We start from the raw sequence: 23544 nt of genomic DNA, 5'->3' as shown, positions 1-23544 counted from the left end.
GGTAAGAGGTGTGACAAGTTACGTGGTCGAGGGAAATTGTTCATCGGAGTTTTTGGTGGCAAGGAACCTTATACAGCATGCCTCATGCTATTGTTGAACAAAGGCATTTTCTACATGTTGTACTCAGCTAAGAGGTGTCAGAGAATCGTTGGCAAAACGCCCGTGGTGACATTAATTAACTTTCCCAAGTGGAAACTTGAGGTGCACACCAGTCTCGAGTGTGCACAGAAACATTGCCCAAGCTACAGCCTGGGAAGTTCTGTTGGTGGTCGAGCCGCCCTGACTGATTCTACGAGGTGTGGAGAGGCCGAGAGTGCGTCTGAAGTATCACGCACAGTCTCTGCTGAACCGGTGGCACCCAGACATCGCTGATTACCGAGAATGGGGCACCCTTTTAACGACGGGCTGTTGTAGGTAGAGTAAATATTAATTAATGCATTGATTAACTCAGTTTATTTAATATTATGGGTTTATAATGTAAGTATTATACTCTTTGGTTCTTTCGGAAAAAATCACGTAGGTATAAAATAAACCAAAATAAATAACGACATTTCGGGCGCAACACAAGCGTCCATCATCAGGTGGGAAAGCATGGTCTGCTGCAAGTAGTCGTACTCTCGTTATTTATTCAGTTTTATTTTATACCTACGTGACTTTACCGAAAGAATCAAAGAGTATGAATTCCTGCAGTCACGAAAGCTTCAAATCAAGGTTGTAAGTATCTTTATGTTGCACACTCGAAATGAAGGACGTGGGCAGGTGCTCCAAATCGAGGGCAAACACATTTATTGTGGTTATTCTGTAATATGCAACAGCACGTGTCACACACAGCAATCTTCAACCGAGTCGCCATTAAACATGTGACTGGTGTACACGTCCGGCTAATCAATAACAGTTTCTCTTAACCCCAATTCTACTACTGATAAGCCATCTTTGTCTTTGACAATAACCCTTGTACTTCACTATTCGAATATTACTTTAATCCTAAGCTGTATGTCTATCTATACCATCGACTTACATCCATTACCAGTACTGTATATGTACAACATACATACTGTATTTGTCACCATTGTACAACTTACTACTTTACATGTGTAATAAAAGATGTTGACGACACACAGCTTGGTCTCCGTCACTCTTTATTTCTTGTTATTGTTGCTCACACTCCGCCGATCCTGACAGCGGACCGGCTGTCTCTCCCGCACGCCCCGCGCGCCCTTTCCGTCAGTCGCACTCTCTCCTCCCGCACACCGTTGGCTGACGATGTGCTGGGAGCAGAGGTCGCAACCGGGTACCCGATACCCGTACCCTACCCGATACCCGGCTAACCGTACCCGGCCGGGTACGGGTACTCGTTCGCGACCCTGGTGTGGCCGGGTACGGGTAGACCGTGAGTCACTGGTGAGTAACTGTTTGTCACTTATTTCCCAACGTCTTGTCTCTTCTCACAATTCAAGTTCCTAGAATCAACCCACCTGCGCCTGCAACATGGCTTCATCCCAGAGGTCGCAATCGGGTACCTGTACTCGTACCCTACCCGTACCCGGCCGGGTACGGGTAGGGTACATGTACAGCCGGGTACGGGTACCCGATTGCGACCCTGGTGCGGCCGGGTACGGGTAAGGAATCAAAACCCGTTTGCGACCTCTGTCTGGGAGTCGTCTCCAGCCACGTGGCCGATGGCGCAGGAGACGTCCCACAACTCAACGTGGTCCCACTTCGTGACTACACCCACTGACCACGAGTCTCTTCCGGACCCCCCTTATATTCCCCTCACACGTCATCCTGTCTCCACCCTTCACCACACACCTTCCGAACCTTCCAAATTACACCCTTCGCTCCGCGCCCCTCCGGCTCCTCCCTTAGGCTCCGCCCCTGATCTTCCGGCACCCGATTGGACCGGAGGTGGGCGGCGGACCTTCCCATACGCCCACATTACTGGGCCCCGCCCCAAATACTCCGGGCGTCTGATTGGCCCAGAGCTGAGCGGCAAAACCCCACTCACGCTCGCATTACATATGTGTTCTGTTCTCAATAGCATTGCAAGTAGTCATACTCTGTGTATGGGCATGGTTATAGAATAAACAATATTAGGGTTAGAGAATCAATAATTACAGTGCGAAACCCCTCCTATTGAATATATCACAAACTAACAATTCAAAGCCAAGCTTGAAGTCTAGAACAAGTCTAGAACTTTTCTATAAAGATCAAAAACAACCTTTGGGCCCTTTACCCTTTAGCACGTGTGTCACACAGAGCAAACTTTAACCCAGTCGCCATTAACCATGTGACTGGTATGCAAGTGCCGTTAATCAATAACCCTGCCAGCCACCTACCGGACCAACTCAGGTATCACATGCTGGTGTACACACGTGCATTGATGTACTGCACAGCACAAGGACTATCACAAAACCACACTTTACTTTCTTGCTGCACGAGGAAATGATTAAAGAGTGGTCCATTCCTAATGTGCCAAATTGATGTATTCATATCCATTGTATAAATCTTCTAAAGTACGTTTTTCTTAGTGAAAAGGGGTAACTTTCGATGCTATCGAAACAAATGAAGCCTTTAAAGTCTATTTCCTATACTCGCTTAAAGACCAAATCACTTAATGACCGGTTTCGTGGAACCACTTACCGCGGTTAAGAGGAGGGGTCCCACTGTATAGTGTGGTGTGAGTCCGTGCACGTGCAAATCCTTGCATGAGGATCGCGTCACCAGCTGTACGTGGTGTGGTCATCTGATGGGTATGTGGAAGTGTCGGTGTTCATCTTCTATCTTCTCTGTATAAGAAAATACATCCAGTCCCACACGGGATGTGCAGAACGGCAGGCTCGGTCCGCTGCTGAAGTGTGTTGTGAAAACGCGGCTCGCTGTACCACTGAGGGCTGTCCGCCTCTCAGGTGGAGTGCGCTCACGGCTCTCGAGTCGGCTCGCCGCCAGTTCGCCATTTGCAGCCACATCACACCCCCTAGCAGGTGGTCTGCATGCCAGGCTCGATCTGCAGCTGGAGTGCTCTGTGGCCACGCTGGCCCAGCGCTTGCGGCTTGTCAGCAGAGCAGAGCTTATCCTTATCAGAGTTGCTTCTTTTTGTTTGCTTTATTGACTACTTGTGTTGTGGTCATTGCAAACATGATGCCTTGAATAAAGGTGTCAGTTTTGTACCAGTTAAAAGGGTAAAAACCTACCATTATATTTTGCCACTGGTAAAAGAGATCTCATAGAGCAGAGCGGCTTCACGTTTAATAGTCGGTAAGCAAACACATTGGGCTCTATGGAGGCCCGCCGTGAAGTGATTCGTCATTAACAGGGATGCTCGTTAAGAGGGGTTCTACTACTACTGCTACATCATAACTGGTGGACCTTGACCATGATTTCCACCCTGACACACACACCCACTCTATGTGACGCATATGAGTATAAATGTTGGCTTTCTGAGACATTAGCTTGTTTCATATTCTTTGGGTCTTTTGGTAAAGCCACGTAGATAGAAAAAATAACTAAAAATATCACGACGTTTCGATCGCAACACAAGCAATCGTCATCAGGTGAAAAAATAACGAGAGAGCTGCTGAGGTAGGATGTTATAAAGGTTTTTGATGGGTGTAGCCCAAGGGTCATAAGCGAAGTGGGTGGGGATGGTGAAGAAAATTGCATGTAAATGTAAAACCAGGTTCGATTCAACACATTACGTAAAATTCGTGATCTGTTCCCATCTGTGAAGGATGTGATCCCTGACATGCAATACCTTGGCGTCTATAAACCAAGCTGTGTCTGTGGCAGTAGTTACATTGGGGAAACTAAGCGACATGTCTCGGACCGTGTTCGTGAACATAAGGCAGATCTGAAACACGGTAGGACCAATACCTCAGCCGTGGCTGATCATTGTTTTAATGCTATGGGCACACACGAAATTGATTTTTCCACAACGAAGGTACTCTCCAAACCCACTGGCTATCAGCAAAGATTCGTTCATGAAGCCATCCAGATATATAAACACAGACACAATTTCAACCGAAAAGATGGGTACAAACTGAGCAATCATTGAAATGACGTTATTAACCAGGTTAAGTCATAACTGGCTGTGATGTTTAGTAGTTGTTTTCAACTCTGGTTTTACATTAACAGGTGAATTGCTTCTACATTAACAGGTTAAATGTCTCACTAACACAGCCACCGTTGCTCGTTTTCCTTTATGTGGCGGTGGCTCTACGATCTGCCATTGACATGCTATCTTTCACAATACAAGGGCCACAGCTTCGTCATCGTGGAAGTTTCACAGCTCTCTCTGATCTTACATTTACATGCAAATTTTCGTCACTAGCCCAGCCTACTTTGCTTATTCACAATACAATGGCAACCCCCGCAGCTTCGTCGACGTGGAGGTTGCCCAGCTCTCTCCGATCTTACATTTACATGCAAATGTATTCGCTAGCCCTGCCCACTTCGCTTATGACCCTTGGACTACACCCATCTCAAACCTTTATAACATCCTGCCTCAGCAGGTCTCTCGCTGTTTTTCACCCGATGACGATTGCTTGCGTTGCGATCGAAACGTCGTGATATTTTTTCTTATTTTTTCTACCTACGTGGCTTTACCGAAAGACCCACAGAATACGAATTCCTGCAGTCACGAAAGCTTTAAGTCAAGAATTAGCTTGTTTGTTTATTTTAATTGCATAATCTTGCAATTCGATCGTTGACGCTTTTCTAACCCCCCTCCCTTGTTTTTGTTATTTACGTTATGAATGCGAATGCTTGGCATTAACACCGTTGTTTGAGGCGGTAGCCTGTTTGTTTTTATTCTCATCGCATAGTCTTGTGATGCAGTGGTTGATGCTTCTAATCAATTAGTACGAAGTGATGAGTACGTATATTCGTATGGGTAACTGTGTAGTTCTACTGTAATTACATTCTTTGTGGATGTCAATGTAAGTTGATATTAAAGGGGCTTATAACAAGAAGGATCCGAGTGCTTCTTTCCTAAGTCATGCATCATTTTATCTTAATTACGAGAACTGTATCCTGTTGTGAGATCTGAATCCTGACAAAATTACACATAATTTGGCAAAGCGTGAATCATTGATATTATCACGATTGATAATGCATACCCTTAAACAATGAGAGAGACAATGATACTAAGAACGTTTGATAATTTTATGCATACTCACTTAATCATATTTATTACTAGAGTGGGTGAGTGAGTGGGGCGTGAGTGAGTGGTTGATTAAGTGGTTGAATGAGTAGGTGAGTGAGCGGTTAATTGAATGAGTCGGTGGGTGAGTAATTAAGTGACTAAGTGGGTGAGTAGTTGAGTGAGTGACTGTGTGGTTGAGTGAGTGGGTGAGTAATTGAGTGACTAAGTGGGTGAGGAGTTGCGTGAGTGGGTGGCTGTGTGGGTTGAGGGTCGCCTCTTAGCAGCGTCTATCCCAGGCCATGAATGCACGCTGCCTTCTTCCGCTTAGCAGCACTGGGTGGGGCTGCCTGGACACACGAGACAGGGGTCATTGTCGTGGGTGCGTGAGTGAGTGGGTGCGTGAGGGAGTGAGTGAGTGGGTGAGTGGGTGAGTCAGTGGGTTAGTGAGTGAGGCAGTGAGTGGTTGTGGGGGGGGGGGGGGTTGAATGATTGGGTGGGTGGGTGAATGAGTGGGTGAGTAGGTCGCTGGGTCAGTGAGTGGGTGAGTAGGTCGCTGGGTCAGTGAGTGGGTGAGTAAGTGGTTGGAAGGGTAACTTTAATGCCCGAGTTCATTCTGGCACTGGCACCTGGTCTGGAGTGATTGGAGGGCGTGGGCCAGATCAGCTCAATAACAACGGTTGGAAGCTGCTAGACTTACTTCTGTGCAGCCCATGGGCTTGTAATTACCAACATGCTTGTTCCAGCATCGGCACATCCACCCAACATCATGCATGCACGCCAGGTCCAAGCAAGAACATCTGCTGGACTATATAGCGATGGAAGAGCGAATGAGGTCCAAACCTCCCCAGAGGCCCAGGCTAAGAAAAAGTGACAGGCCCACTCTCACCATCTACAGCCTCCCATGTCAGCGAAGGATGCGACCTACTGCAGACTGCGCTCGGAGGTTCGGAGCGCGGTGCACTGCTGCAAGGTGGTTGCTGAGGAGATGGAATATGCCTCAATAGCCCGCGATCACAAATCACTCTTTAACTCCATCAAAAAGTAACTTTAAGTGCCACATCTATCACCATCATTAGGCGAAAGAATGGTGATCCGATCTGCGACACCCAAGAACAGGTTTGCAGATTTGCTGAGCATTTCCCTGAAGTTTTGGGGAAGGAAAAATCCCTCAGCCTGGAAAACTTCATGGGGCAAATTTGGGATGACCCTGTTGAGGCTGCGGTGCCTCCAATATTGGAAGAAGTTGTCACCCACTGAGTGTCTCGCAGAGGTGTCATCTGTTGAGAAGTACAGACGGCGATACAGAGTCTGAGACAAGAAAAAGAAACGGTTAGAGTTTATCTCCCAAGCGAAATGCTGAGGGAGGGTGACGTTTGTGCACAGACTGCCCGACATGTGGACCACTGGACAGGTTCTGCAGGATGGGAAGGATGGCCTGGTGGTCCCCCTCTTTCAGAAGGGGGACCCGCACAGACTGTATCAACTACAGGGGCATCTTCCTCCTCAGTGTGTACTGGGAAAGATCCTGGCAAGGTTCATTCAACATTGCCTTACCAGGCAATGTGGTTTTATTAGGCCAATGTGGTTTCATTAGGCCAATGCAGTCCTGCATAGATGCCATATTTTCTGTCCATTTACTACAGCAAAGGTGTAGGGAAGTCCAACAGGACCTACATCTCTGCTTTATTGACCTGATCAAGGTCTATGATACCATCAATAGGCCTGGGCTGTGGGTTGTTCTTCGTGCTTTTGGAGAATCTGATTCTCTGCTCATAATAATTAAGGGCCTTCATGATGGTGAGTGGGCCCGCGTAAAACTACATGGCCAGGAGTCGGAGGCATTCCCTATTCATCTTGGGGTGTGACAGGGATGTCCTCTGACTCCCGTATTATTTAACATAGATATAGACCACATAGTTCGTGAAGCCTTCATTGGTTGTGTAGTGACTGTGAATGTCACTGTGTGGTGCCAGGCTTGCAAAGCCACGGCGGTTAATGTGTTGGCATTACGTGTAGCTCGCTTACTGGGCGTCGTACCAGCCCTAGCAGGGCTTGGGTGAGCGCTGGTCAGCGCGGAGGCACCATGTACAATGTGAGGTGTGGGCTCGCGGTGAGGGAGCGAGAGGGAGTGTCAGCCAGCCAGGGTGACGTTGGGGCATGATACGCTGGTTGACCTGCCGACACGTGACCGGGCGATATTGGAGGGGGGGGACACCGGTGGACGGGGGCCATTGGGCGGTCACGTTGTATAAAGGAGCTCTCGGGAGCCTTCGGGGAAGAGCTTGAGAGATCTAGAAGGTGGGCGGGGCGAGGGGCAGAGTCAGCCCCAGCCCAGACCGATATAACGGGGGCCCCGTGAGGGGCTCGGTGTTCTTTGGGTTGGTGGTGAAGAAGATCCACGTCAGGTTGAAGAAGCCTCTAGGCACGTGGTCCGGGACCCAGTTCGTGGTCCGGACCAGGATAGCGAACCGTGTCTAGTTCTGCCGTAGCGTGGTTAGATGGGCGTTCAACACCCAAGTGTAGGTTATGTTATGTTGAGTTGGTGCAATAAATAGTGTTGCTCCCAAGACAATGTCTGCGACTCAGTTGGACTCACTACAGTTGTACCAGAGGAATTTACATCTGGTTCAGGTACCATGGGAGGCTGATTGATGCCCAGGTGTGTTCAAGCTATGTAATGTATGCTGATGATCTGGTGATTGCTGCTCACTCAGAGGAAGAGTTGGAGGCACTGCTGCTGAACCTGGAGCATGCCACTAAGAGTTGGGGCCTTACTTTCAGCCTCACCAAAACTAAGCGTCTGCATGGATATTTAGTGCCATCAGATACTCTACCCAACAACTCCTAATTGGTGATGGAGCAGTTGTGGAAAGAGAAGAAAGTTTTCCATACCTGGGCAGTGTGCTCATGACTGGCTCCGGTTTGATAGCAGAGGTCTCGCTCTGAATCAGTCGAGCGGCATTATAATTTTCATCGGCTGAGTAACACTTTGTGGAAGCTACCTGGTCTGTCGCTCCACATGAAGCTTCAGGTCTTCTCGGCCACAGTAATGTCCTCCCTTCCCTATGCTTGCAAAACGTGCACTCCCCTAATGGAACATCTTCGCTGATTAGAAACATTTAGGCTCGCTTGCCAACGATTCATCCTGGGCGTAACTAGGCTGGATTGTGTGAAAAATTCACACATCCTAAAAAAGATCTGGACAAAGTCCCATCGGTGAGCTCCTCCGGCAGGCAAGGCTGCGTTGGCTAGGGGGCCTGCATGCTGGATAGATGGGGCTAATCGGTCACGGCATGGGCTAGAGAAGAGATGTAGGTCTTGTTGGACTTGCCGATGACTGGTACGAGCAGTGTCAAGATCGGCCTCTGTGGAAAATGCTCGTGAAGGACGCTGCTACTGGGCAGTTGGAGGCAGTCGCCTCCAGCAACAACGAGAACAGAGGAGCGATGCTCAAAACAACAATCGGAGTGCCGGTCGGCTAAAACAGAGCGAGTTGGCACAGTAAGGGACACAGGTGGTGCATCAGCCAGTCATCTCAGTCAGTTGACCCGTGGCACATGATGGGTCTGCCCCGTGACCTTCTTCCAGTAGGCGTTCAACAATTCACGTGGCCTTAACATGCACCTAGCCTGGCACAAGCGACGTGGTGACGTCAACACTACTTGTGGTGAATGGCGGTTGTTGTTGAGTGGATGATTGAGTGGATGAGTGAGTGGATGAGTGAGTGGATGGATGAATGAGTGGGTCACTGATTGAGTGATTGGGTGGGTGGATTAGTAAGAGTGTGAGTGAGTGGTTGGATGAATGAGAAGGTGAGTGAGTGTGTGAGTGAGTGGGTGGGTGGGTGAGTGAGTAAGCTTCTTGATGTCTACACGCACCACGGGTGCTGGTGGTTGTGGCTGTGAGAGTCCTCAGCAGCCTGAAGGAATGGGCCCCTCTGTGGACTCATACCACTTGGTTAGTTAGAAACCATCATCCATCAGACACTACACTATACACCACACTACACAATACACTACACTACTATACAATACGCTATACACTACACTATACACTACATTACACACTCCACTACACTGTATACTACACTACTATACACAACATTATACACAACAATACTATACACTGCACTACTAGACACTATTAATAATAAAGGTGTTTGGGTTAGATCGCGTTATTTATAAATGTGTCGTAACCCTCCACCACCCGACACAGCCAATCAGTAAAAAAAGTGTCACGTTTGCAAAGGACAAAATAATTCACTTCTTTAGCCCACCGGTGTGTTGAAGAGTGAATCAACATCATTTAAAATTTGAGTACGACGTTTCGCTGGTAATTACATCCAGCTTCATCGGGCAATTTGCCAGAATGGTAAAGCCTGCCCATTGCTCCCGGTCTTAAATAGAGCAGCAGCAGGGTGACGTCATCATTTAATTCATTCTGGTGCAGTGATTCGAGACAGAGAGGGGGAGGGTATTGTAATTATATAGATTGGTAATCATTCAATTGTTATTCATTTGTATATGTTTCCCTTATAAGGAATTGTATTATATATCTTATGTATTTAATAATACGCTTCCAGGCCGCACTAAGCCTGTGGCTGTCAGAGCGATTAAAGTTATTTCTATTTCTCTCAATTTCAATGGGTTCTCTAATTAGTCTTGGCCAGTAATAATTAGTTTCACACTACACTTCAGCGTTATCAAAATCAATTGAGTGTCCTTGTTGACAAGCATGCTCTGCCACTGCCGACAGTTGTGTTTGAGATCATTTAATGTTTCTTTGTTGTTATTTTAGTCTTACGTTGATGTTACGTCCCGTCTGTCCAATATAGCATCTGCTATACACTACTCTATACTATACAATACACGACTATACACTACTATGCACTCCACTATACACTGGTCTACTATACACTACACCATACACTGCACGACAATACACTACACTATATACTATACATTAACCTATACACTATACTACTGTACAATACAGTATAAAGTACACTATATATTACACTCTATAATCGAGGTTTTTTGGAGTTAGATTTCCTAACTTTACGCGATCTAACCCAAAAAAACCACTTATGGATGATATTGGTCGCGAAAACCTACGTGTTAAACACGATACACTGCTATACACTACACTACTATGCACTACACTACTACATACTACACTGTACACTACACTACTACATACCAGAGGTGGGACAAAGTCATTGTTATGCAAGTCCAAGTCGAGTCGCAAGTCATCAAATTCATGACTCGAGTCTGACTCGAGTCCAAGTCACATGACTCGAGTCCACATCTCATAGGTGGGACAAAGTCATTGTTATGCAAGTCCAAGTCGAGTCGCAAGTCATCAAATTCATGACTCGAGTCTGACTCGAGTCCAAGTCACATGACTCGAGTCCACACCTCTGCTACATACTACACTACACAATACACTATACTAATATACACTACACTATACACTACACACCTTGATCTGGTGTCCGGAGGAGAGGGCCGAGTGATTGATCCACGCCAGGTTTTCCACACCCCACCCGATCGATCCAACGTGGTGTTTGGTAAAGGCTAGGATCGCAATCACCAGCATCACCATCATCAGCACCATCATCAGCAGCATCAGCAGCAGCATCAGAATCATCAGCATCATCAGCAACAGCAGCATCATCAGCATCATCAGCTGCATCAGCATAATCAGCATAATCAGCATTAACAGCTCCATCATCAGAATCATCATCAGCATCGTCATCATCAGCAGCATCAGCATCATCAACATCATCAGCATCAGCATCGTCAGCATCATCGTCAGCATTATTAGCAGCACCACAAGCATCATCACCAGCATCATCACCAGCATCATCATCAGAATCATCAGCAGTCAGAATCATCATCAATATCGTTTGCTTCAGTATCAGCATCATCACCAGCATCATCAGCATCAGCATCATCATCGTCATAAGCATCATCATATGCATCATCATCAGTATCATCATCAACAGCATCATCAGCAGTATCAGCATCAGCATTTACATCATCAGCATCAGCAACATCATCAGCAGCATCAGCATCTACATCAGCAGCATCAGCAACATCACTAATGATCATCATCAATCAACATCATCGTCGTCATCAGCATCATCAGCATCACAAGCATCATCATCATCAGCAGCATCAGCAGCATCAGCATCATCAGCAGCAACATCAATGATGATGATGTTGATGATCTACAGCATCATCATCAGCATCATCATCAGCAACATCACTGATGATCATCATCATCAGCAGCATTATCAACATCATCAGCATCATTATCAGCAATCAGCAGCATCAGAAGGATCAGCATCATCGTCAGCGTCATTATTGGTAATAACAGGTGGCCGTGGGGGTGCTGGATCGATCAATATCATTCATTACATACACACGGCGAGTTGAGATGGGTGGAAGACATTAAGCTGACTGTGTGGAGTGACAAATGTGGAAAACAGAGAGAGAGAGACAGAGGAGAGACAGAGGAGAGAGAAAGAGATGAGAGAGAGAGACAGAGGCGAGAGAGAGACAGAGGATAGACTTTTGACTTGTTAACAACTTTATTTGCCTCCAGCAGTAACAGCACTAGAGGCGATTCCGATACGAAATACAGTCACCAGCAAACAAATAACAAATTCTATAAATCCACGCGCTGTGGCGCTAAACTCGCCGTGCACAACGCAAGAGAAAAGTCACGTGGTGGTGGTCATCGTGCACGCCACGGCGACGAGCGAGCACTTCAGAAGGTGAACATGCGGGTGCCGTCCACGCTGGTACAGAGGGCTTTTCCGGCCCCCCAGCATTCGAAGAAGACGTGCTGCACATCACTGGCATGTTTGTGGTATGTGTGCTCCAGTTGGAGCCGCGCCTTGAGTAGGCCCCGGAACACTGGAAGCACAGAGCAGCCGTCAGTGTCACCTTCCAGCATCTTTTTTCTCGTTCTGTACACCGCCATCTTCGCTTGAGCACAGGCGAAGTTGGTGAGGTCATGGCGCTTGTTAGCCAGGTAAGGCACCACCCCATATACGAAGCTGCTGTTGTAGAAGGACACCCCCAGTTTCCTGAAGATGTCCCCCAAAAGGCGGAACATTGGTTTAATCCGCTGGCAGTGTTAGTACTGGTGGGGCAGATCCTCCCTGGCACCGCAGGAAATGTACAAGTCTTACCCCCGATGGCAAAGTGCAGTTTGCCAATTTCCACTGGAGGTCACCGCATAGTTTGGCTACGAGAGACTTGTACATTTGTTTCCACTGGGGGGCGGCCAAAATGAGGGGAGAGAAATTATCTCTCCATTTTGTGTCCGGTAGGTCGGCCAGGTCCCGGGAATGCAGCGCCTTTACACAGCTTTGTTCGGGCCGCTCTTCATGGGCACGTTCCTGCAGCCTCGGAGCTTCAGTAGCTTGCCAGAATCGCTGTGGCCAGGGGGCTGCGCGCAGGAGAAGCACAACTTCGAGAAGGAGGGGTGGGGGAGGGCCGCCACCATCCCCCAGTACCTCCAGTTTCAGGTGCAGCTCCCTCATGGTCCAGAGCACGTCCCGCAGCAGCTTCTCCCCGGCGAGCATGAAGCGGAGTCCCACGGTGCTGGCAATCTCAGCTTCGGTCTTCCACTTGCACTGGTGGGCCTGCACGAGGTCGAAGACTGTCCACAGCCCTGCTGATGTGAGGCGTAGAGCCAGGGTCCTCTCTTCTCTGATCCCCTGGAAGAGGCCGTTGCAGAACAAGGGCTTGTTCAGGAAGAGTCGTAGGGTACGTGCGTTCTGCTCCATTCGAAGCTCCGCCACGCGTCCAAGAGGCTCTGGTAATAACCTGGCAGCCTCGTGGAGTCGACCAGGCTCAGGTCCATAAGGAAGAGCTCCTTTCCATACCCATGAGAGACAGGGAGACAGCAGGGTGAGGGCTGGCAACTTCCAGGGTAGCTCCTCCCGGTCGTACAGCAGCCGCCTGACGTCCATGAGCCTGAAGCTCATGACCCTGACGGCGACGTCCACCAGACCCTGGCCACCCTCGCCCACCAGTAGGCAGAGAACGCCCGGCCTGAGCCAGTACTTCCCATGCCAGACCAAGTGGGCGAGTGAGCGGTTGACTCTGGTGAGTAGCCAAGCAGGCGGCTGGAGGGCCTTGGTCCTGTGCCACAGCACGGATGCTGCCAGGGTGTTAGCGATGAGCACTCGGCCCCTGAAAGAGATCTGCGGAATGAGGCGTGATCATGTCAGCAATTTAGCCTCGATTGTATCGGTCAGCTCGGTCCAGTTGTTCAAAGTGACGTGTGGTTTCCCCAGGTAAACCCCCAGGTACTGGACTCCATCGGCCTGCCAACTGACTCCTGGGAGGAGCACAGACTGAACGCCGCCTCGCGACCCCAAACACAGGCCCAGTTGACCCTGGCGGAGGAGGCCCTCTCGTACACTGCAACCGCCTGGCAGGACGTGGAAACGTCATGCGCGTCATTGAGCACGACGCATATGTCATCTGCATAAGCCGAGAGCCTGACGACTGTGTTCTCAGGTCCCGGACCTTGAGGCCAGATAGATTCGTCTGAGGTGGCATAGCAGTGGCTCAATGGACAGGGTGTACAGCAGCCCTGAGGGGGGGTATCCATGTCTGACCTCCCTCATCACAGGGAAAGGGGTGCCGAGCCGCTGGTTTATCTTCAAGAGGCTGGATGTGCCCGTGTACGGGAGCCTAACATGCGAGATGAAGACCTGGCCGAAGCCGAGCGATGTTAGGAGTTTGTCCATCCTGTCAAAGGCCTTCTCCTAATCCAAGAAGAGGAGGCCCAAGTCCATGTTATGCGCTTCTGCAAGGGAGATTATGTCACTGACCGTACCGATGTTGTTATATATGCACCGGCCGGGGATGCAATACCACTGTTCCAACATGATCAGCTGACCCAGCGCTGTCTTGAGACGGTTTGCCAGCACCTTGGAGAAGATTTCATAGTCGGCGCACAAGAGGGAGGACACGGGTCGTCAATTCTCGACGAGGCGCAGGTCCCCCTTCTTGGGTAGCAGGGAGACTACCGCTCTCCTGCAGCTCTGTGGGAGTTCACCCTTCTGCAGGCCTCTCCGTCAACAGTTGCAGTAGTGGAGGGCCAAGCTCATCCCCGAAGGCTGCGTGAAACTCAACCGGCAGGCCGTCAATCCCTGGGGCTTTTCCAGCTGCGAGCCCTTTCACAGCGGTGTAGAGCTCCTGCAGGGTAACGGGGCTGTCCAGACGATCCTTCTCGGGGACTTCCTAAGGTAGGGCCCCCGTTCAGTAGCTCCTGGACAGCCTCGTCGTGTATGGTTTCGGTGACGAAAAGTTGCGAGTAGAAACCCCTGGCGGTCTTGGCGATCTCGCTCTCAGATGTGGCTGTTTGTCCATTTGGGGTTCGCAAACTGGAAATTGTGTTGGTGTTGGCCAGCACTTTGTTTAAGCGGAAGAAAAACTTAGAGGGAGAGTCTGGCGAATTGCCCGATGATGCTGGATGCAATTACGTCGTACTCAAATTGTAAATGTTGTGGTTTCACGCTTCAACACACCGGTGGGCTAAAGCAGTGAACTATTTGTCTTTTGTCAACGTGACACTTTTTTACTGATTGGCCGTGTCAGGTGGTGGAGGGTTACGACAAATTTATAAATAACGCGATCTAAACCCTAAAAAACATTGATTATGAATAATATTGGTCGCGAAAACCTACGTGTTAAACTGAGGGAGAGTCCATCTGCGACAGGTGCTGCATCGTTTTTCACACAAAAGTGCGACGTTCCTGCTCGTTCGTGATGGACCTGAAAAGTCGCTGCTTCTCCAGTAGCGTCTCACCCTGCTCTGTGCCTTGGGATGAGCTCAGCTCTGCCTCTATCGCCAACAGCTCGTTCTGCAGTTGGCGCGCCACTTCGTTCTTGGTGGCGGCGTGCTGGCTCATGAACTGCTGACAGAGAGCCCTGACCTGCGCCTTTGTGTTGTCCCACCGTAGCTGGTGGGAGCTGAAGCTTCTTTTGGCAGGCAGCCACTGAGCCCAAAATGCTTTGAAGGTTTCCCTGAAGTACGTTGAGTCTCCAGTAGGCGCTGTGCTGCTCCGCTCTGGGAATTCGCAGTAGCATAGAGACCAGGTGGTGATCGGAAAACCCGGAGGGAACGATTTTACTGTCCCCGAGCAGGTTAACGCTGCTGGCATTGATGTACAGTCGGTCGAGCCTGGCAAGGCTTATCCTGCCTTGGAGAGCCGCAGCGGCTGGATGCTGTAGTCGCCACATGTCATGCAGATCCAGTCTTCGCACGAGGTCGACTAGCGGCCGTGCGGATTCACGTTGAGGTTCAGTGGTATTGCTGTCGAGAGCTGGGTCGAGGGTGCAGTTGAAGTTTCCGCCCACGACGGTGAGCATGTCGTCTGTCGCAAGTGCGTCCCGCAGCGCGCCGAAGAAGAGCTTCCTCTAGCGGGCCCTGCTCGGCGCGTATACGTTAAACCACCTGAGGCTGGAGTTATTCAGGACGAAGTCGACAGAAATCAAGTGACCTTTGACAATTTATTTTAAGGAGACGTTCTCTAGCGCAAACCACGAACTGAGCACAATCGCCGCGCCGGTGAGGTTGTCCTCGGCGTGGCTGAAGGAGGCCCGGCCGCCTATAAAAGGCTGGTGTTGAGTCTCCAGAGTGGCGTCGAGGTGAGTTTCCTGGAGGAGAGTTACATCTGTTTAAAGCTTTCGTGACTGCAGGGATTCATCTTCTTGGTTCTTTCGGTAAAGTCACGTAGAAGGGAAGTAATAAAATAATAAAAATAAAACATAATGAAACAATTCTCACGACGTTTCGGCCACAACGCAAGCAGCCGTCCTCAGGCGAAGAATGAGACATTATCAAGCTAGGAGCTTATATAGGTGTAGCGAGGAGGAGCGCCTTAACAAAAGAATGTGCATATGAAGAGGAATTTTAGCATACCAATGGGCAATGCGTAGGAGGGGGGGCGGAGGGGTTTCAAAGTCCCATTATGCCCATGCATTATGGTGCTGTTGATCCTGCATAATGCATGGGCATAATGGGACTTTGAAACCCCTCCGCCCCCCCTCCTACGCATTGCCCATTGGTATGCTAAAATTCCTCTTCATATGCACATTCTTTTGTTAAGGCGCTCCTCCTCGCTACACCTATATAAGCTCCTAGCTTGATAATGTCTCATTCTTCGCCTGAGGACGGCTGCTTGCGTTGTGGCCGAAACGTCGTGAGAATTGTTTGATTATGTTTTATTTTTATTATTTTATTACTTCCCTTCTACGTGACTTTACCGAAAGAACCAAGAAGATGAGTTACATCTGCTTTGTGTTCCCCAACAAAGCAGCAGATCTGGTCCCACCTCTTGTCGCTGCGAGTGCTGTTACAGTTCAGGTGACGAGGTTGAAGCCGTCATCATCCTCGTCGTCGGTCGGCAGTTTTGCGCGACCGGCCGCCGAATCAGCGGCGTGCTGCTGCAACAGCTGGCACTCGTGCTGTGGTGGCTGCTGTTGCTGCTGCTGAGGCTGTGGTGGCTACTGCTGTTGCAGCTGCTGATGCTGCCGCTGCACAGGCTATGGCGGCTGCTGCTGCTGTTGCTCCTGCTGCTGTAGCTGCTGCCTCTGTCGGTGCTGCTGAGGCTGTGGCGGCTGCTGCTGCATGATGTTAGTTGCAGGCTGCACGTTTTTTTCTTTTGGTTTGCCCGTGCAGTTTGCACGGGCATGGCCGAAGCCACTGCACATGTAGCAGCGTGGCAACGCGGTCGACGCGTACATGGTGTAGGTGTTGCCTTCCGTCGTGTACTTAAAATTCACATTAAATTCACGTGCACCAGTTCTGTGTCCCGTGTGTGCAAGGGCAGCATGATGATGCGGGACACAATTTTGCCGAACCGCTCAAGGTCTCGTTGTAGGTCAGCAGTTTCGAGGAAAGGAGGGCAGTTGGAGAAGAGCACTTTTTGCGCGGGGGAGGTGTGCATTGCACAAATATCTCCCCCTTAAAGGTGAGCCCCGTGGCGATGACTAACAGAGTGACAGAGAGAGGGAGAGATAGGGAAAGATAGAGAGAGATACAGAGAGAGAGACAGACAGAGAGATAGGGAGACAGACAGGGACATACCTGTGTTAGGATTTCTCGTAGTGATGAAGTTTACAACGGAGTTGACTCTGCTATCAGCTACGTGTGGTCTGTAATCAGTGATACCGTCCGGACCTACAGAGAAACATTACATTATAAATATTGAGTGAGTGATTGGGTGAGTGGGTGAGTGAGTCGGTGAGTGGGTGAGTGATAGACTGAGTGAGTGGGTAGGTGATTGAGTGGGTAAATGAGTGGGTGGGTGATTGAGTGGGTGGATGAGTGGGGAGTGAGTGAGTGGATGGGTAAGTGAGTGATTGGGTGAGTGATTGAGTCATTGAGTGAGTGGGCGAGTGAGTCGGTGGGTGGGTGATTGAGTGATTGGATAAGTGAGTGGGTGAGTGAGTGGGTGAGTGGGTGGGTGAATGAGTGATTGGGTGAGTGAGTGGGTGATTGTGTGGGTGAGTGGGTGGGTGATTGAGTGATTGGGTGAGTGTGTGTGTGGGTGAGTGGGTTATTGAGTGAGTGGGTGATTGAGTGATTGGGTGGGTGAGTGAGTGAGTTCATGGGTGAGTGGGTGGGTGAGTGTGTGGGTGATTGGGCGTGTGGGTGGGTGAGTAGGTGGGTGGGTGAGTAGGTGGGTGGGTGAGTGGGTGGGTGGGTGAGTGAGTAGGTGGGTGGGTGAGTGGGTGGGTGAGTGGGTGAGTGGGTGAGTGGTGAGAAGATGCATGAGTAGGTGAGTGAGTGAGTGGGTGACTGAGTGAGTCAGTGATTGAGTGGAGAGTGGGTGGGCGGGTCATTGAGTGATTGGGTGAGTGAGTGAGTGGGTGGGTGAGTTGGTAGGTAGGTGGATGATTGAGTGAGTGGGTGAGTGAGTGTTTAGGTGAGGGAGTGAGTGGTTGATTGAGTAGTGGGTGAGTGGTGAGCGAGTGGTAAGTGGTGAGTGAGTGAGTTGGTGAGTGAGTGAATGAGAAGTGAGTTAGTGGGTGGCTGAGCGAATTGGTGCGTGGGGGAGTGGTGATTGATTGGGTGGGTGATTGAGTGAGTGGATTCTTGAGCGAGTTGATAAGTGGGTGAGTGAGTGGGTGAGTAAGTGAGTGGTGAATGGGTGAGTGAGTGGCGAGTGAGTGCATGAGTGACTGAGTGGGTGAGTGAGTGGTGAGCGGGTGGGTGGTGAGCAGGTTGGTGGTGAGTGACTGGGTGAGTGAGTTGGTGGCTAAGCGAGTGAGTGGTTGGATGAGCGAGTGAGTGGGTGTGTGAGTGAGTCAGTGGGTGGGTGAGCGAGTGGGTGATTTAGCGAGTGGGTGAGTGGTGATTGTGTGGTGATTGTGTGAGTGAGTTACTGAGTATGTGCGTGCGTAAGCGAATGGTAAAGTGAGTGAGTAGTGAGTAAGCAAGTGAGTGGGTGAGTGAGTTGGTGGCTGAGCGAGTGAGTGGTTGGGTGAGCGAGTGAGTGGGTGTGTGAGTGAGTCAGTGGGTGGGTGAGCGAGTGGGTGATTTAGCGAGTGGGTGAGTGGTGATTGTGTGGTGATTGTGTGAGTGAGTTACTGAGTATGTGCGTGCGTAAGCGAATGGTAGAGTGAGTCGTGAGTAAGCAAGTGAGTGGGTGAGTGAGTTGGTGGCTGAGCGAGTGAGTGGGTGATTGTGTGAGTGGGTGCGTGGGCCAGTGAATGAACGAATGGGTGAGCGAGTGAGTGGCTGAGCGAGTATGTCGGTCATTGTATGAGTGACTGAGTGAGTGAGTGGTGGGTCAGTGAGAATGTGGTGAGTCATTAGAGAGTGAGTGGTGAGTGAATCACCTGTGTACAAGACTCCAGCTATCGGTGATGCATCCCTCGTTCTTCTGGCCATCACTCTACAGACAAAGACAAAGCTGCTCCAGGTAGCCTCTAACAGGGCTGTAGGGGCAAGTGCTGTTACACAGACCCAGCTGCAGACAAAGCTACCTACCCGCAGATAGCCTCTAGCAGGGTTGTAGGGCAAGTGCTGTTAGTAGTAAGTAGCAGCACCGATGAAGGCTACCGACACTGTGACACACACAGATGGGGTGGGTGGCCAGCACCACGCCCGGCCGCCTTTGTCTCCCCAGTGGCGATGTTTAGTACACCACCATCACACCTACTCACCCTCTCACCAACCCACCCACTCATTCAACCACTCACGAATCCACTCACTTACCCACCCACGCACCCACTCACTCAATCATCCACTCATCCACTCACCAACTCTCCCAGACTCGCACACACACAAACTCAGACACACACATACAGAGACTCACGCACATACACAGACTCATTCATTCACACACACACAGACTCACAACACCAACCTCCATTCGCCACTAAGTGGCAGTGACGTCACCATGGCGGTTGTGCCAAGCTATGTGCACCTTAAGGCCACGTGAAGTGTTGAACGCCCACTGGCAGGAGGTCACGGGGCAGACCCAGGTGCCATGGGTCGACTGACTGGCTGATGCACCACCTGTGCCCCCTACTGTGCCAATTTGCTGTGTTTTAGCCGCCCAGCGCCCCGCTCATTGTTGTGAGTCGCTCCTCTGCCCTCGACTGCCTCCAACTGCCCAGTAGCAGCGTCTTTCACGAACCTCTCCACAGAGTCCGATTTTGACACTGCTGGTACCAGTAATCGGCAAGTCCACTCAGCTCCACATCCTCTTGTACCATATCACTCCATGTTTTCTCTAGCCTGTGCCGTGGCCATCTAGCCCCCTCTATCCGGCCAAACAAAAGCTGTTTAGGCATGTGGTGGCTGGGCATGCGGGCTACATGACAAAGCCATCACAGCCTTGCCTGCCGGCGGAGATCACCGATGGGAATTTGTCCAGATCTTTCAAGGATGTGTGAACTCCTCACACAATTCAGCCTGATTCTTGACCGCGGGCCATTGAGGCAGATTCCATCTTCTCAGCAACCCATGACCACCACCCATCCTTGTAGCACCTCACGGCACTCCGAACCTCTGAGCGAAGGCTGCAGTAAGCCTCCTCATTCTCTGATGTGGGATGCTGTAGACGATGAGAGTGGGCCTGTTGCTTTTTCTCAGCCAGCTTGAACGCCATCGCAGCTGCATGAGCCACAATCCAAAACTTCACCCATGTCCTCTAGACATCAGAAGTGGCGGACGATACCAATCCCAGCTGCAAGCGATGCTGAAATTTTTGCTTGCAACTTTTATCGCTAGCTGAGACCATGCCACTAAGGGTTTGAATGGTGTCCTGGTTGTGCACCCACCACCAGAGTGGAAGAATGGCAGGCGCATCTTACAGATGACAAGTCGATGGTCAGTGGGCAGATCAGCTCCACGGTAGGTCCTGGTGTCAAGGACATGGGCTCGCATCCGCTGTTATGTCACTATATAGTCCAGCAGATGTTCTTTCTTGGACCCTGCATGCATCCACTATATTGTGTGGATACGCTGATGCTGGAACAGCGTGTTGGTAATTACAAGCCCATGGGCTGCACAACGTTTAGCAGCCTCCTACTGTTGTTGTTGAGCTGATCTGGCCCATGCCTGCCAATCACTCCTGACCAGGTGCCAGCATCATGACCAACTCAGGTATTAAAGTCACCCAACAGGATGACTATATCCCGAGGGGCCACTTTAGCTAGCACCTGTGAAAGGAAGGCATCTGACTCATCGGCCTTACCTGCATCCCTCCACTGATGGGGGCATAAGTAACCACGATCACCACTCCTCGCCTCTAGTTGATGGGAAGTGAGCCCAAAGTAGCCTGGGGCTTACAGCTTCAAACACCTCACCGCCATGCTCCCATGCCCCATTCATTATTTTGTTCAGAAGAGCCAATCCCTGTTGTATGGCGGTCTCCTGACACAAGTAGAGGACTGTTCACCCCTGATGGTGACAGGAGCCAGAGCCGGTCCACCGGACCACCTGAATATCACAGAGATCCAGGCGGTACCGGTCCAGCTCCCAACAGAGGAGTGGCAGCCTCTCCTCCACAGTGAGCGTTTGAACATTCCACATGGCCACCTGCAAAGGCTTTGTGCTGTTTCTGGAGGAATCCAGAGGGTAAGGATTCAATATCCTGGCTCCGCCAAATTGGGTTTGGCCAGGAGAAGTCATTGACGCCTGTTCCCCCGGGGCCTCAAGCACAAGCTTTGTTTGATCTTTTGTTACATTGTTTACGCAGACATACTCAGACACTCGCAGACGCGGGGAGAAAGACACGGGGAGAGAGAGAGAGACACGGGCAGAGAGAAAGACACGGGCAGAGAGAGACACGGTGAGAGACACGGGGAGAGAAAGACACGTGGAGAAAGAGACACGGGGAGAAAGAGACACGGGGAGAGAGACACACGGGGAGAGAGACACGGGGAGAGAGAGACACGGGGAGAGACACGGGCAGAGAGAGACACGAGGATAGAGAGACACGGGGAGAGAGACACGGGGAGAGAGACACGGGGAGAGAGACACGGGGGGAGAGAGAGAGACGGGTAGAGAGAGACACGGGGGGAGAGAGGGACACGTTGAGAGAGAGACACGGGAGAGAGACACGGGGAAAGAGAGACACGGGCAGAGAGAGAGACACTGGGAGAGAGAGATACGGGGAGAGACACGGGGAGAGAGAGAGACACGGGCAGAGAGAGAGACACGGTGAGAGACACGGGGAGAGAGAGACACGTGGAGAAAGAGACACGGGGAGAAAGAAACACGGGGAGAGAGACACGGGGAGAGAGATACACGGGGAGAGATACGGGCAGAGAGAGACACGAGGATAGAGAGACACGGGGAGAGAGACACGGGGGGAGAGATACACGGGGAGAGAGAGACACGGGCAGAGAGAGACACGAGGAGAGAGACACGGGTAGAGAGACACGGGGGGAGAGAGGGACACGTTGAGAGAGGGACACGTTGAGAGAGAGACACGGGAGAAAGACACGGGGAGAGAGACACGGGGAAAGAGAGACACGGGCAGAGAGAGAGACACGGGGAGAGAGATACGGGGAGAGACACGGGGAGAGAGAGAGACACGGGGAGAGAGAGACACGGGTAGAGAGAGACACGGGCAAAGAGAGAGACAGGGGAGAGAGACACACGAGGAGAGATACGGGGAGAGAGAGACACGGGGAGAGACACGGGCAGAAAGAGACACGAGGAGAAAGAGACACGGGGAGAGACACGGGGAGAAAAAGACACGGGGAGAGAAAGAGACACGGGTAGAAAGAGAGAGACACGGGCAGAAAGAGACACGGGGAGAGAGAGGGACACGCTGAGAAAGAGACACGGGTAGAGAGAGACACGGGCAGAGACAGACACGGGGAGAGAGAGACACGGGCAAAGAGAGACACGGGGAGAGAGAGACACGGGGAGAGTTTTAGTTATGATGATAATTAATTACTCATTCACTTACCTCCACCACCCAAACCTCAAGTGGTGTTTGTGTGTGTCTGTGTTTCTATTTGTCTATGTGTGTGTCTGTGCGTGTCTGTCTGTGTGGCTGTATGTTTCTATTTGTCTGTGTGTGTCTATGCGTAAGTGTGTCTGTATGTCTCTGTGTGTGTATCTGTGTATTTGTGTTGTGTTTTTGTGTCTCTGTGTCAGTGTGTGTCTGTCTGTGTATCTGTATGTCTCTGTGTCTGTCTGTGTATTTGTTCGTCTCTCTGTGTGTGTCTCTGTGTGTGGAGTGCCTCTTAGTTTGAGTTGGTTAAACACCCCCATAATGTCAACTCGGCGTTGCTAGGACGTTCAGTGCCATAGAAACTACAACCCACACAGCCACATACACACCCTGTCTCTCCCTCTCCCCGTGTCTCCCCCCCTCTCCCTCTTCCCCCTCTCTCCCCCTCTCATCTTTCCTCCCTCCCTCTTCCCCGCTCTCCTTTAAGATCATAGGAAAATAAAAAAGATGTTCGGTTTCTTCGGCACTTTGCTTCGGTCATTATGCCGTTTTTCACCATCATCACACGCCATCAATCATCACCACCACTACCCAACCATCATAACCAACACCCATTACCCTTCATCATCGCGACCACCCATCACCAATCATTATTACCACTTCCACCACCATCCATCATCATCACAACCCATCATAATCACCACCCATCATCACCACCACTAATCATCATTACCACTACCACCACCACCCATCATCATCACAACCCATCATAAGCACCACCCATCATCATCACCATAACCCATCATCATCACCACCACCCATCATCAGCACCACCACCCATCATCAGCATAAACACCCATCATCATCAACCACCTATAAAAACCACCATCAGCGTCAACACTGTTGTATAAATGGGGTCTTTATTTTTGTTAAAATTATGATAATTAAG

At 50.4% G+C, this 23544-nt stretch overlaps 1 protein-coding gene and 1 long non-coding RNA gene across 2 annotated transcripts in view; one reads left to right on the top strand and one right to left on the bottom strand.

The window, feature by feature from the left end:
- The window catches only part of LOC144953008 (uncharacterized), a 455753-nt gene that overhangs the window by 118855 nt on the left and 313354 nt on the right, over window positions 1–23544 (top strand). The window lies entirely within an intron of this gene.
- On the bottom strand, window positions 5131–22901 carry LOC144953031 (uncharacterized). Its single transcript, XR_013640742.1, has 6 exons — window positions 22608–22901; window positions 19018–19073; window positions 17261–17353; window positions 10622–10716; window positions 9019–9077; window positions 5131–5487 (listed from the first exon to the last, which is right to left on the bottom strand). It is a non-coding gene; the product is annotated as an uncharacterized LOC144953031 (long non-coding RNA).

This window comes from Lampetra fluviatilis, chromosome 71 (assembly GCF_964198595.1).
Source record: "Lampetra fluviatilis chromosome 71, kcLamFluv1.1, whole genome shotgun sequence".
Classification (NCBI taxonomy): Eukaryota; Metazoa; Chordata; class Hyperoartia; order Petromyzontiformes; family Petromyzontidae; genus Lampetra; species Lampetra fluviatilis.
Note: the sequence above shows the minus strand (reverse complement) of the source record. Positions and strands in the feature narration are given on the sequence as shown.